We start from the raw sequence: 15,632 nt of genomic DNA, 5'->3' as shown, positions 1-15,632 counted from the left end.
TTATGTATTTTTATGTCCCGGATATAAGGGTCCACCCTTATGTGTTTTTATGTCCCGGATATAAGGGTCCCCCCCTACGTGTTTTTATGTCCCGGATATAAGGGTCCCCCGTTACGTGTTTTTATGTCCCGGATATAAGGGTCCCCCCTTACGTGTTTTTATGTCCCGGATATAAGGATACCCCCTTACGTGGTTTTAAGGCCCGGATATAAGGGTCACCCTTATGTGTTTTTATGTCCCGGATATAAGGGTCCCCCCTTATGTGTTTTTATGTCCCGGATATAAGGGTCCCCCCTTATGTGTTTTTATGTCCTGGATATAAGGGTCCCCCCTTATGTGTTTTTATGTCCTGGATATAAGGGTCCCCCCTTACGTGTTTTTATGTCCCGGATATAAGGGTCCCCCCTTATGTGTTTTTATGTCCCGGATATAAGAGTCCCCCCTTACGTATTTTTATGTCCCGGATATAAGGGCCCCCCCTTATGTGTTTTTATGTCCCGGATATAAGGGTCCCCCCTTATGTGTTTTTATGTCCCGGATATAAGGGTCCCCCCTTATGTGTTATGTCCCGGATATAAGGGTCCCCCTTATGTGTTTTTATGTCCCAGATATAAGGGTCCCCCCTAACGTGTTTTTATGTCCCGGATATAAGGGTCCCCCCTTATGTGTTTTTATGTCCCGGATATAAGGGTCCCCCCTTATGTGTTTTTATGTCCCGGATATAAGGGTCCCCCTTACGTGTTTTTATGTCCCGAATATAAGGGTCCCCCCTTATGTGTTTTTATGTCCCGGATATAAGGGTCCTCCCTTATGTGTTTTTATGTCCCTGATATAAGGGTCCCCCCTTATGTGTTTTTATGTCCCGGATATAAGGGTCCCCCCTTATGTGTTTTTATGTCCCAGATATAAGGATACCCCCTTACGTGTTTTTAAGGCCCGGATATAAGGGTCCCCCTTATGTGTTTTTATGTCCCGGATATAAGGGTCCCCCCTTATGTGTTTTTATGTCCCGGATATAAGTGCCCCCCCTTATATGTTTTTATGTCCCGGATATAAGGGTCCCCCCTTATGTGTTTTTATGTCCCGGATACAAGGGTCCCCCCTTAAGTGTTTTTATGTCCCGGATATAAGGGTCCCCCCTTATGTATTTTTATGTCCCGGATATAAGGGTCCCCCCTTATGTGTTTTTATGTCCCGGATATAAGGGTCCCCCCTTATTTGTTTTTATGTCCCGGATATAAGGGTCCCCCGTTACGTGTTTTTATGTCCCGGATATAAGGGTCCCCCCTTATGTGTTTTTATGTCCCGGAAATAAGGGTCCACCCTTATGTGTTTTTATGTCCCGGATATAAGGGTCCCCCCTTATGTGTTTTTATGTCCCGGATATAAGGGTCCCCCCTTATGTGTTTTTATGTCCCGGAAATAAGGGTCCACCCTTATGTGTTTTTATGTCCCGGATATAAGGGTCCCCCCTTATGTGTTTTTATGTCCTGGATATAAGGGTCCCCCCTTAGGTGTTTTTATGTCCCGGATATAAGGGTCCCCCTTATGTGTTTTTATGTCCCGGATATAAGAGTCCCTCCTTATGTGTTTTTATGTCCCAGACATAAGGGTCCCCCTTATGTGTTTTTATGTCCCGGATATAAGGGTCCCCCCTTATGTATTTTTATGTCCCGGATATAAGGGTCCCCCCTTATGTGTTTTTATGTCCCGGATATAAGGGTCCCGCCTTACGTGTTTTTATGTCCCGGATATAAGGGTCCTCCCTTATGTGTTTTTATGTCCCTGATATAAGGGTCCCCCCTTATGTGTTTTTATGTCCCGGATATAAGGGTCCCCCCTTATGTGTTTTTATGTCCCGGATATAAGGGTCCCCCCTTACGTATTTTTATGTCCCGGATATAAGGGTCCCCCCTTATGTGTTTTTATGTCCCGGATATAAGGGTCCCCCCTTATGTGTTTTTATGTCCCGGATATAAGGGTCCCCCTTATGTGTTTTTATGTCCCAGATATAAGGGTCCCCCCTAACGTGTTTTTATGTCCCGGATATAAGGGTCCCCCCTTATGTGTTTTTATGTCCCGGATATAAGGGTCCCCCCTTATGTGTTTTTATGTCCCGGATATAAGGGTCCCCCCTTACGTGTTTTTATGTCCCGAATATAAGGGTCCCCCCTTATGTGTTTTTATGTCCCGGATATAAGGGTCCCCCCTTATGTGTTTTTATGTCCTGGATATAAGGGTCCCCCCTTACGTGTTTTTATGTCCCGGATATAAGGGTCCCCCCTTACGTGTTTTTATGTCCCGGATATAAGGGTCCTCCCTTATGTGTTTTTATGTCCCTGATATAAGGGTCCCCGTTTATGTGTTTTTATGTCCCGGATATAAGGGTCCCCCCTTATGTGTTTTTATGTCCCGGATATAAGGGTCCCCCTTATGTGTTTTTATGTCCCGGATATAAGGGTCCCCCCTTACGTGTTTTTATGTCCCGGATATAAGGGTCCCCCCTTATGTGTTTTTATGTCCCGAAAATAAGTGTCCCCCCTTATGTGTTTTTATGTCCCGGATATAAGGGTCCCCCTTATGTGTTTTTATGTCCCGGATATAAGGGTCCCCCCTTATGTGTTTTTATGTCCAGGATATAAGGGTCCCCCCTTATGTGTTTTTATGTCCCGGATATCAGGGTCCCCCCTTACGTGTTTTTATATCCCGGATATAAGGGTCCCCCCTTATGTGTTTTTATGTCCTGGATATAAGGGTCCCCCCTTATGTGTTTTTAAGTTCTGGATATAAGGGTCCCCCCTTATGTGTTTTTATGTCCCGGATATAAGGGTCCCCCCTTATGTGTTTTTAAGTCCCGGATATAAGGGTCCCCCCTTATGTGTTTTTATGTCCCGGATATAAGGGTCCCCCCTTATGTGTTTTTATGTCCTGGATATAAGGGTCCCCCTTATGTGTTTTTATGTCCCGGAAATAAGTGTCCCCCCTTACGTGTTTTTATGTCCCGGATATAAGGGTCCCCCCTTACGTGTTTTTATGTCCCAGATATAAGGGTCCCCCCTTATGTGTTTTTATATCCCGAATATAAGGATCCCCCTTATGTGTTTTTATATCCCGGATATAAGGGTCCCCCCTTATGTGTTTTTATGTCCCGGATATAAGGGCCCCCTTATGTGTTTTATGTCATGAATATATGGGTCCCACCTTATGTGTTTTTATGTCCCGGATATAAGGGTCCCCCCTTATGTGTTTTTATGTCCAGGATAAAGGGTCCCCCCTTACGTGTTTTTATGTCCCGGATATAAGGGTCCCCCCTTATGTGTTTTTATGTCCCGGATACAAGGGTCCCCCCTTACGTGTTTTTATGTCCCGGATATAAGGGTCCCCCCTTATGTATTTTTATGTCCCGGATATAAGGGTCCCCCCTTATGTGTTTTTATGTCCCGGATATAAGGGTCCCCCCTTATGTGTTTTTATGTCCCGGATATAAGGGTCCCCCCTTATGTGTTTTTATGTCCCGGATATAAGGGTCCCCCCTTATGTGTTTTTATGTCCCGGATATAAGGGTCCCCCCTTATGTGTTTTTATGTCCCGGATATAAGGGTCCCCCCTTACGTGTTTTTATGTCCCGAATATAAGGGTCCCCCCTTATGTGTTTTTATGTCCCGGATATAAGGGTCCCCCCTTATGTGTTTTTATGTCCCGGATATAAGGGTCCCCCCTTATGTGTTTTTATGTCCTGGATATAAGGGTCCCCCCTTACGTGTTTTTATGTCCCGGATATAAGGGTCCCCCCTTACGTGTTTTTATGTCCCGGATATAAGGGTCCTCCCTTATGTGTTTTTATGTCCCTGATATAAGGGTCCCCCCTTATGTGTTTTTATGTCCCGGATATAAGGGTCCCCCCTTATGTGTTTTTATGTCCCGGATATTAGGGTCCCCCCTTATGTGTTTTTATGTCCCGGATATAAGGGTCCCCCCTTACGTGTTTTTATGTCCCGGATATAAGGGTCCCCCCTTATGTGTTTTTATGTCCCGAAAATAAGTGTCCCCCCTTATGTGTTTTTATGTCCCGGATATACGGGTCCCCCTTATGTGTTTTTATGTCCCGGATATAAGGGTCCCCCCTTATGTGTTTTTATGTCCCGGATATCAGGGTCCCCCCTTACGTGTTTTTATATCCCGGATATAAGGGTCCCCCCTTATGTGTTTTTATGTCCTGGATATAAGGGTCCCCCCTTATGTGTTTTTAAGTTCTGGATATAAGGGTCCCCCCTTATGTGTTTTTATGTCCCGGATATAAGGGTCCCCCCTTATGTGTTTTTAAGTCCCGGATATAAGGGTCCCCCCTTATGTGTTTTTATGTCCCGGATATAAGGGTCCCCCCTTATGTGTTTTTATGTCCTGGATATAAGGGTCCCCCTTATGTGTTTTTATGTCCCGGAAATAAGTGTCCCCCCTTATGTGTTTTTATGTCCCGGAAATAAGTGTCCCCCCTTACGTGTTTTTATGTCCCGGATATAAGGGTCCCCCCTTACGTGTTTTTATGTCCCGGATATAAGGGTCCCCCCTTATGTGTTTTTATATCCCGAATATAAGGATCCCCCTTATGTGTTTTTATATCCCGGATATAAGGGTCCCCCCTTATGTGTTTTTATGTCCCGGATATAAGGGCCCCCTTATGTGTTTTATGTCATGAATATATGGGTCCCACCTTATCTGTTTTTATGTCCCGGATATAAGGGTCCCCCCTTATGTGTTTTTATGTCCAGGATAAAGGGTCCACCCTTACGTGTTTTTATGTCCCGGATATAAGGGTCCCCCCTTATGTGTTTTTATGTCCCGGATACAAGGGTCCCCCCTTACGTGTTTTTATGTCCCGGATATAAGGGTCCCCCCTTATGTATTTTTATGTCCCGGATATAAGGGTCCCCCCTTATGTGTTTTTATGTCCCGGATATAAGGGTCCCCCCTTATGTGTTTTTATGTCCCGGATATAAGGGTCCCCCCTTATGTGTTTTTATGTCCCGGATATAAGGGTCCCCCCTTATGTGTTTTTATGTCCCGGATATAAGGGTCCCCCCTTATGTGTTTTTATGTCCCGGATATAAGGGTCCACCCTTATGTGTTTTTATGTCCCGGATATAAGGGTCCCCCCTTACGTGTTTTTATGTCCCGGATATAAGGGTCCCCCGTTACGTGTTTTTATGTCCTGGATATAAGGGACCCCCTTTTGTGTTTTTATGTCCCGGATATAAGGGTCCCCCCTTATGTGTTTTTATGTCCCGGATATAAGGGTCCCCCCTTATGTGTTTTTATGTCCTGGATATAAGGGTCCCCCCTTATGTGTTTTTATGTCCTGGATATAAGGGTCCCCCCTTACGTGTTTTTATGTCCCGGATATAAGGGTCCCCCCTTATGTGTTTTTATGTCCCGGATATAAGGGTCCCCCCTTATGTATTTTTATGTCCCGGATATAAGGGTCCCCCCTTATGTGTTTTTATGTCCTGGATATAAGGGTCCCCCCTTACGTGTTTTTATGTCCAGGATATAAGGGTCCCCCCTTACGTGTTTTTATGTCTCGGATATAAGGGTCCCCCCTTATGTGTTTTTATGTCCTGGATATAAGGGTCCCCCCTTACGTGTTTTTATGTCCAGGATATAAGGGTCCCCCCTTACGTGTTTTTATGTCTCGGATATAAGGGTCCCCCCTTATGTGTTTTTATGTCCCGGATATAAGGGTCCCCCCTTACGTATTTTTATGTCCCGGATATAAGGGTCCCCCCTTATGTGTTTTTATGTCCCGGATATAAGGGTCCCCCCTTATGTGTTTTTATGTCCTGGATATAAGGGTCCCCCCTTATGTGTTATGTCCCGGATATAAGGGTCCCCCTTATGTGTTTTTATGTCCCAGATATAAGGGTCCCCCCTAACGTGTTTTTATGTCCCGGATATAAGGGTCCCCCCTTATGTGTTTTTATGTCCCGGATATAAGGGTCCCCCCTTATGTGTTTTTATGTCCCGGATATAAGGGTCCCCCCTTACGTGTTTTTATGTCCCGAATATAAGGGTCCCCCCTTATGTGTTTTTATGTCCCGGATATAAGGGTCCCCCCTTATGTGTTTTTATGTCCCGGATATAAGGGTCCCCCCTTATGTATTTTTATGTCCCGGATATAAGGATCCCCCCTTATGTGTTTTTATGTCCTGGATATAAGGGTCCCCCCTTACGTGTTTTTATGTCCAGGATATAAGGGTCCCCCCTTACGTGTTTTTATGTCTCGGATATAAGGGTCCCCCCTTACGTGTTTTTATGTCCCGGATATAAGGGTCCTCCCTTATGTGTTTTTATGTCCCTGATATAAGGGTCCCCCCTTATGTGTTTTTATGTCCCGGATATAAGGGTCCCCCCTTATGTGTTTTTATGTCCCGGATATAAGGGTCCCCCCTTACGTATTTTTATGTCCCGGATATAAGGGCCCCCCCTTATGTGTTTTTATGTCCCGGATATAAGGGTCCCCCCTTATGAGTTTTTATGTCCCGGATATAAGGGTCCCCCCTTATGTGTTATGTCCCGGATATAAGGGTCCCCCTTATGTGTTTTTATGTCCCAGATATAAGGGTCCCCCCTAACGTGTTTTTATGTCCCGGATATAAGGGTCCCCCCTTATGTGTTTTTATGTCCCGGATATAAGGGTCCCCCCTTATGTGTTTTTATGTCCCGGATATAAGGGTCCCCCCTTACGTGTTTTTATGTCCCGAATATAAGGGTCCCCCCTTATGTGTTTTTATGTCCCGGATATAAGGGTCCTCCCTTATGTGTTTTTATGTCCCTGATATAAGGGTCCCCCCTTATGTGTTTTTATGTCCCGGATATAAGGGTCCCCCCTTATGTGTTTTTATGTCCCAGATATAAGGGTCCCCCCTTATGTGTTTTTATGTCCCGGATATAAGGGTCCCCCCTTACGTGTTTTTATGTCCCGGATATAAGGGTCCCCCTTATGTATTTTTATGTCCCGGATATAAGGGTCCCCCCTTATGTGTTTTTATGTCCCGGATATAAGGGTCCCGCCTTACGTGTTTTTATGTCCCGGATATAAGGGTCCTCCCTTATGTGTTTTTATGTCCCTGATATAAGGGTCCCCCCTTATGTGTTTTTATGTCCCGGATATAAGGGTCCCCCCTTATGTGTTTTTATGTCCCGGATATAAGGGTCCCCCCTTACGTATTTTTATGTCCCGGATATAAGGGTCCCCCCTTATGTGTTTTTATGTCCCGGATATAAGGGTCCCCCCTTATGTGTTATGTCCCGGATATAAGGGTCCCCCTTATGTGTTTTTATGTCCCAGATATAAGGGTCCCCCCTAACGTGTTTTTATGTCCCGGATATAAGGGTCCCCCCTTATGTGTTTTTATGTCCCGGATATAAGGGTCCCCCCTTATGTGTTTTTATGTCCCGGATATAAGGGTCCCCCCTTACGTGTTTTTATGTCCCGAATATAAGAGTCCCCCCTTATGTGTTTTTATGTCCCGGATATAAGGGTCCCCCCTTATGTGTTTTTATGTCCCGGATATAAGGGTCCCCCCTTATGTGTTTTTATGTCCTGGATATAAGGGTCCCCCCTTACGTGTTTTTATGTCCCGGATATAAGGGTCCCCCCTTACGTGTTTTTATGTCCCGGATATAAGGGTCCTCCCTTACGTGTTTTTATGTCCCTGATATAAGGGTCCCCCCTTATGTGTTTTTATGTCCCGGATATAAGGGTCCCCCCTTATGTGTTTTTATGTCCCGGATATAAGGGTCCCCCCTTATGTGTTTTTATGTCCCGGATATAAGGGTCCCCCCTTACGTGTTTTTATGTCCCGGATATAAGGGTCCCCCCTTATGTGTTTTTATGTCCCGAAAATAAGTGTCCCCCCTTATGTGTTTTTATGTCCCGGATATAAGGGTCCCCCTTATGTGTTTTTATGTCCCGGATATAAGGGTCCCCCCTTATGTGTTTTTATGTCCAGGATATAAGGGTCCCCCCTTATGTGTTTTTATGTCCCGGATATCAGGGTCCCCCCTTATGTGTTTTTATGTCCCGGATATAAGGGTCCCCCCTTATGTGTTTTTATGTCCAGGATATAAGGGTCCCCCCTTATGTGTTTTTATGTCCTGGATATAAGGGTCCCCCCTTATGTGTTTTTAAGTTCTGGATATAAGGGTCCCCCCTTATGTGTTTTTATGTCCCGGATATAAGGGTCCCCCCTTATGTGTTTTTAAGTCCCGGATATAAGGGTCCCCCCTTATGTGTTTTTATGTCCCGGATATAAGGGTCCCCCCTTATGTGTTTTTATGTCCTGGATATAAGGGCCCCCCTTATGTGTTTTTATGTCCCGGAAATAAGTGTCCCCCCTTATGTGTTTTTATGTCCCAGAAATAAGTGTCCCCCCTTACGTGTTTTTATGTCCCGGATATAAGGGTCCCCCCTTACGTGTTTTTATGTCCCGGATATAAGGGTCCCCCCTCATGTGTTTTTATATCCCGAATATAAGGATCCCCCTTATGTGTTTTTATATCCCGGATATAAGGGTCCCCCCTTATGTGTTTTTATGTCCCGGATATAAGGGCCCCCTTATGTGTTTTATGTCATGAATATATGGGTCCCACCTTATGTGTTTTTATGTCCCGGATATAAGGGTCCCCCCTTATGTGTTTTTATGTCCAGGATAAAGGGTCCCCCCTTACGTGCTTTTATGTCCCGGATATAAGGGTCCCCCCTTATGTGTTTTTATGTCCCGGATACAAGGGTCCCCCCTTACGTGTTTTTATGTCCCGGATATAAGGGTCCCCCCTTATGTATTTTTATGTCCCGGATATAAGGGTCCCCCCTTATGTGTTTTTATGTCCCGGATATAAGGGTCCCCCCTTATGTGTTTTTATGTCCCGGATATAAGGGTCCCCCCTTATGTGTTTTTATGTCCCGGATATAAGGGTCCCCCCTTATGTGTTTTTATGTCCCGGATATAAGGGTCCCCCCTTATGTGTTTTTATGTCCCGGATATAAGGGTCCCCCCTTACGTGTTTTTATGTCCCGGATATAAGGGTCCCCCGTTACGTGTTTTTATGTCCTGGATATAAGGGACCCCCTTATGTGTTTTTATGTCCCGGATATAAGGGTCCCCCCTTATGTGTTTTTATGTCCCGGATATAAGGGTCCCCCCTTATGTGTTTTTATGTCCTGGATATAAGGGTCCCCCCTTATGTGTTTTTATGTCCTGGATATAAGGGTCCCCCCTTACGTGTTTTTATGTCCCGGATATAAGGGTCCCCCCTTATGTGTTTTTATGTCCCGGATATAAGGGTCCCCCCTTACGTGTTTTTATGTCCCGGATATAAGGATACCCCCTTACGTGGTTTTAAGGCCCGGATATAAGGGTCCCCCTTGTGTTTTTATGTCCCGGATATAGGGGTCCCCCCTTATGTGTTTTTATGTCCAGGATATAAGGGTCCCCCCTTATGTGTTTTTATGTCCCGGATATAAGGGTTCCCCCTTACGTGTTTTTATGTCCCGGATATAAGGGTCCCCCCTTATGTGTTTTTATGTCCCGGATATAAGGGTCCCCCCTTATGTGTTTTTATGTCCTGGATATAAGGGTCCCCCCTTATGTGTTTTTATGTCCCGGATATAAGGGTCCCCCCTTATGGGTTTTTATGTCCCGGATATAAGGGTCCCCCCTTATGTGTTTTTATGTCCCGGATATAAGGGTCCCCCCTTACGTGTTTTTATGTCCCGGATATAAGGGTCCCCCCTTATGTGTTTTTATGTCCCGGATATAAGGGTCCCCCCTTACATGTTTTTATGTCCCGGATATAAGGGTCCCCCCTTATGTGTTTTTATGTCCCGGATATAAGGGCTCCCCTTATGTGTTTTTATGTCCCGGATATAAGTGTCCCCCCTTATGTGTTTTTATGTCCCGGATATAAGGGTCCCCCCTTACGTGTTTTTATGTCCCGGATATAAGGGTCCCCCCTTATGTGTTTTTATGTCCCGGATATAAGGGTCCCCCCTTACGTGTTTTTATGTTCCGGATATAAGGGTCCCCCCTTATGTGTTTTTATGTCCCGGATATAAGGGTCCCCCCTTACGTGTTTTTATGTCCCGGATATAAGGGTCCCCCCTTATGTGTTTTTATGTCCCGAATATAAGGGTCCCCCCTTATGTGTTTTTATGTCCTGGATATAAGGGTCCCCCCTTATGTGTTTTTATGTCCCGGATATAAGGGTCCCCCCTTACGTGTTTTTATGTCCCGGATATAAGGGTCCCCCCTTATGTGTTTTTATGTCCCGGATATAAGAGTCCCCCTTATGTGTTTTTATGTCCCGGATATAAGGGCCCCCCCTTATGTGTTTTTATGTCCTGGATATAAGGGTCCCCCCTTATGTGTTTTTATGTCCCGGATATAAGGGTCCCCCCTTACGTATTTTTATGACCCGGATATAAGGGTCCCCCCTTATGTGTTTTTATGTCCCGGATATAAGAGTCCCCCTTATGTGTTTTTAAGTCCCGGATATAAGGGTCCCCCCTTATGTGTTTTTATGTCCCGGATATAAGGGTCCCCCCTTACGTGTTTTTATGTCCCGGATATAAGGGTCCCCCCTTATGTGTTTTTATGTCCCGGATATAAGGGTCCCCCCTTATGTGTTTTTATGTCCCGGATATAAGGGCCCCCTTATGTGTTTTTATGTCCCGAATATAAGGATCCCCCCTTATGTGTTTTTATATCCCGGATATAAGGGTCCCCCCTTATGTGTTTTTATGTCCCGGATATAAGGACCCCCTTATGTGTTTTATGTCATGAATATATGGGTCCCACCTTATGTGTTTTTATGTCCCGGATATAAAGGTCCCCCCTTATGTGTTTTTATGTCCAGGATATAAGGGTCCCCCCTTATGTGTTTTTATGTCCCGAATATAAGGGTCCCCCCTTATGTGTTTTTATATCCCGGATATAAGGGTCCCCCCTTATATGTTTTTATGTCCCGGATATAAGGGCCCCCTTATGTGTTTTATGTCATGAATATATGGGTCCCACCTTATGTGTTTTTATGTCCCGGATATAAAGGTCCCCCCTTATGTGTTTTTATGTCCAGGATATAAGGGTCCCCCCTTATGTGTTTTTATGTCCCGAATATAAGGGTCCCCCCTTATGTGTTTTTATATCCCGGATATAAGGGTCCCCCCTTATATGTTTTTATGTCCCGGATATAAGGGCCCCCTTATGTGTTTTATGTCATGAATATATGGGTCCCACCTTATGTGTTTTTATGTCCCGGATATAAGGGTCCCCCCTTATGTGTTTTTATGTCCAGGATATAAGGGTCCCCCCTTACGTGTTTTTATGTCCCGGATACAAGGGTCCCCCCTTATGTGTTTTTATGTCCCAGAAATAAGTGTCCCCCCTTACGTGTTTTTATGTCCCGGATATAAGGGTCCCCCCTTATGTGTTTTTATAACCCGGATATAAGGGTCCCCCCTTATGTGTTTTTATGTCCCAGAAATAAGTGTGCCCCCTTATGTGTTTTTATGTCCCGGATATAAGGGTCCCCCTTATGTGTTTTTATGTCCCGGATATAAGGGTCCCCCCTTATGTGTTTTTATGTCCCGGATATAAGGGTCCCCCCTTACGTGTTTTTATGTCCCGGATATAACGGTCCCCCCTTATGTGTTTTTATGTCCCGGATATAAGGGTCCCCCTTATGTGTTTTTATGTCCCGGATATAAGGATACCCCCTTACGTGTTTTTAAGGCCTGGATATAAGGGTCCCCCCTTATGTGTTTTTATGTCCCGGATATAAGGGTCCCCCCTTATGTGTTTTTATGTCCCGGATATAAGGGTCCCCCCTTATGTGTTTTTATGTCCCGAATATAAGGATCCCCCTTATGTGTTTTTATGTCCCGGATATAAGGGTCCCCCCTTATGTGTTTTTATGTCCCGGATATAAGAGTCCCCCTTATGTGTTTTTATGTCCCGGATATAAGGGCCCCCCCTTATGTGTTTTTATGTCCTGGATATAAGGGTCCCCCCTTATGTGTTTTTATGTCCCGGATATAAGGGTCCCCCCTTACGTATTTTTATGACCCGGATATAAGGGTCCCCCCTTATGTGTTTTTATGTCCCGGATATAAGAGTCCCCCTTATGTGTTTTTAAGTCCCGGATATAAGGGTCCCCCCTTATGTGTTTTTATGTCCCGGATATAAGGGTCCCCCCTTACGTGTTTTTATGTCCCGGATATAAGGGTCCCCCCTTATGTGTTTTTATGTCCCGGATATAAGGGTCCCCCCTTATGTGTTTTTATGTCCCGGATATAAGGGCCCCCTTATGTGTTTTTATGTCCCGAATATAAGGATCCCCCCTTATGTGTTTTTATATCCCGGATATAAGGGTCCCCCCTTATGTGTTTTTATGTCCCGGATATAAGGGCCCCCTTATGTGTTTTATGTCATGAATGTATGGGTCCCACCTTATGTGTTTTTATGTCCCGGATATAAAGGTCCCCCCTTATGTGTTTTTATGTCCAGGATATAAGGGTCCCCCCTTATGTGTTTTTATGTCCCGAATATAAGGGTCCCCCCTTATGTGTTTTTATATCCCGGATATAAGGGTCCCCCCTTATATGTTTTTATGTCCCGGATATAAGGGCCCCCTTATGTGTTTTATGTCATGAATATATGGGTCCCACCTTATGTGTTTTTATGTCCCGGATATAAAGGTCCCCCCTTATGTGTTTTTATGTCCAGGATATAAGGGTCCCCCCTTATGTGTTTTTATGTCCCGAATATAAGGGTCCCCCCTTATGTGTTTTTATATCCCGGATATAAGGGTCCCCCCTTATATGTTTTTATGTCCCGGATATAAGGGCCCCCTTATGTGTTTTATGTCATGAATATATGGGTCCCACCTTATGTGTTTTTATGTCCCGGATATAAGGGTCCCCCCTTATGTGTTTTTATGTCCAGGATATAAGGGTCCCCCCTTACGTGTTTTTATGTCCCGGATACAAGGGTCCCCCCTTATGTGTTTTTATGTCCCAGAAATAAGTGTCCCCCCTTACGTGTTTTTATGTCCCGGATATAAGGGTCCCCCCTTATGTGTTTTTATAACCCGGATATAAGGGTCCCCCCTTATGTGTTTTTATGTCCCAGAAATAAGTGTGCCCCCTTATGTGTTTTTATGTCCCGGATATAAGGGTCCCCCTTATGTGTTTTTATGTCCCGGATATAAGGGTCCCCCCTTATGTGTTTTTATGTCCCGGATATAAGGGTCCCCCCTTACGTGTTTTTATGTCCCGGATATAACGGTCCCCCCTTATGTGTTTTTATGTCCCGGATATAAGGGTCCCCCTTATGTGTTTTTATGTCCCGGATATAAGGATACCCCCTTACGTGTTTTTAAGGCCTGGATATAAGGGTCCCCCCTTATGTGTTTTTATGTCCCGGATATAAGGGTCCCCCCTTATGTGTTTTTATGTCCCGGATATAAGGGTCCCCCCTTATGTGTTTTTATGTCCCGAATATAAGGATCCCCCTTATGTGTTTTTATATCCCGGATATAAGGGTCCCCCCTTATGTGTTTTTATGTCCCGGATATAAGGGCCCCTTTATGTGTTTTATGTCATGAATATATGGGTCCCACCTTATGTGTTTTTATGTCCCGGATATAAGGGTCCCCCCTTATGTGTTTTTATGTCCCGGATACAAGGGTTCCCCCCTATGTGTTTTTATGTCCTGGATATAAGGGTCCCCCCTTATGTATTTTTATGTCCCGGATATAAGGGTCCCCCCTTATGTGTTTTTATGTCCCGGATATAAGGGTCCCCCCTTACGTGTTTTTATGTCCCGGATATAAGGGTCCCCCCTTATGTGTTTTTATGTCCCGGATATAAGGGTCCCCCCTTACGTGTTTTTATGTCCCGGATATAAGGGTCCCCCCTTATGTGTTTTTATGTCCCAGATATAAGGTTCCCCCCTTATGTGTTTTTATGTCCCGGATATAAGGATACCCCCTTACGTGTTTTTAAGGCCCGGATATAAGGGTCCCCCCTTATGTGTTTTTATGTCCTGGATATAAGGGTCCCCCCTTATGTGTTTTTATGTCCCGGATATAAGGGTCCCCCCTTATGTGTTTTTATGTCCCGGATATAAGGGTCCCCCCTTACGTGTTTTTATGTCCCGGATATAAGGGTCCCCCCTATGTGTTTTAATGTCCCGGATATAAGGGTCCCCCCTTACGTGTTTTTATGTCCCCGATATAAGGGTCCCCCCTTATGTGTTTTAATGTCCCGGATATAAGGGTCCCCCCTTATGTGTTTTTATGTCCCGGATATAAGGGTCCCCCCTTACGTGTTTTTATGTCCCGGATATAACGGTCCCCCCTTATGTGTTTTTATGTCCCGGATATAAGGGTCCCCCTTATGTGTTTTTATGTCCCGGATATAAGGATACCCCCTTACGTGTTTTTAAGGCCTGGATATAAGGGTCCCCCCTTATGTGTTTTTATGTCCCGGATATAAGGGTCCCCCCTTATGTGTTTTTATGTCCCGGATATAAGGGTCCCCCCTTATGTGTTTTTATGTCCAGAATATAAGGATCCCCCTTATGTGTTTTTATATCCCGGATATAAGGGTCCCCCCTTATGTGTTTTTATGTCCCGGATATAAGGGCCCCCTTATGTGTTTTATGTCATGAATATATGGGTCCCACCTTATGTGTTTTTATGTCCCGGATATAAGGGTCCCCCCTTATGTGTTTTTATGTCCAGGATATAAGGGTCCCCCCTTATGTGTTTTTATGTCCCGGATATAAGGGTCCCCCCTTATGTGTTTTTATGTCCCGGATACAAGGGTCCCCCCCTATGTGTTTTTATGTCCCGATATAAGGGCCCCCTTATGTGTTTTTATGTCCCGAATATAAGGATCCCCCCTTATGTGTTTTTATATCCCGGATATAAGGGTCCCCCCTTATGTGTTTTTATGTCCCGGATATAAGGGCCCCCTTATGTGTTTTATGTCATGAATATATGGGTCCCACCTTATGTGTTTTTATGTCCCGGATATAAAGGTCCCCCCTTATGTGTTTTTATGTCCAGGATATAAGGGTCCCCCCTTATGTGTTTTTATGTCCCGAATATAAGGGTCCCCCCTTATGTGTTTTTATATCCCGGATATAAGGGTCCCCCCTTATATGTTTTTATGTCCCGGATATAAGGGCCCCCTTATGTGTTTTATGTCATGAATATATGGGTCCCACCTTATGTGTTTTTATGTCCGGGATATAAGGGTCCCCCCTTATGTGTTTTTATGTCCAGGATATAAGGGTCCCCCCTTACGTGTTTTTATGTCCCGGATACAAGGGTCCCCCCTTATGTGTTTTTATGTCCCAGAAATAAGTGTCCCCCCTTACGTGTTTTTATGTCCCGGATATAAGGGTCCCCCCTTATGTGTTTTTATAACCCGGATATAAGGGTCCCCCCTTATGTGTTTTTATGTCCCAGAAATAAGTGTGCCCCCTTATGTGTTTTTATGTCCCGGATATAAGGGTCCCCCTTATGTGTTTTTATGTCCCGGATATAAGGGTCCCCCCTTATGTGTT

The sequence above is a fragment of the Hyperolius riggenbachi genome, chromosome 11 (genome assembly GCF_040937935.1).
Source record: "Hyperolius riggenbachi isolate aHypRig1 chromosome 11, aHypRig1.pri, whole genome shotgun sequence".
NCBI classification, from domain to species: Eukaryota; Metazoa; Chordata; class Amphibia; order Anura; family Hyperoliidae; genus Hyperolius; species Hyperolius riggenbachi.
This window is presented reverse-complemented; position numbering follows the sequence as displayed.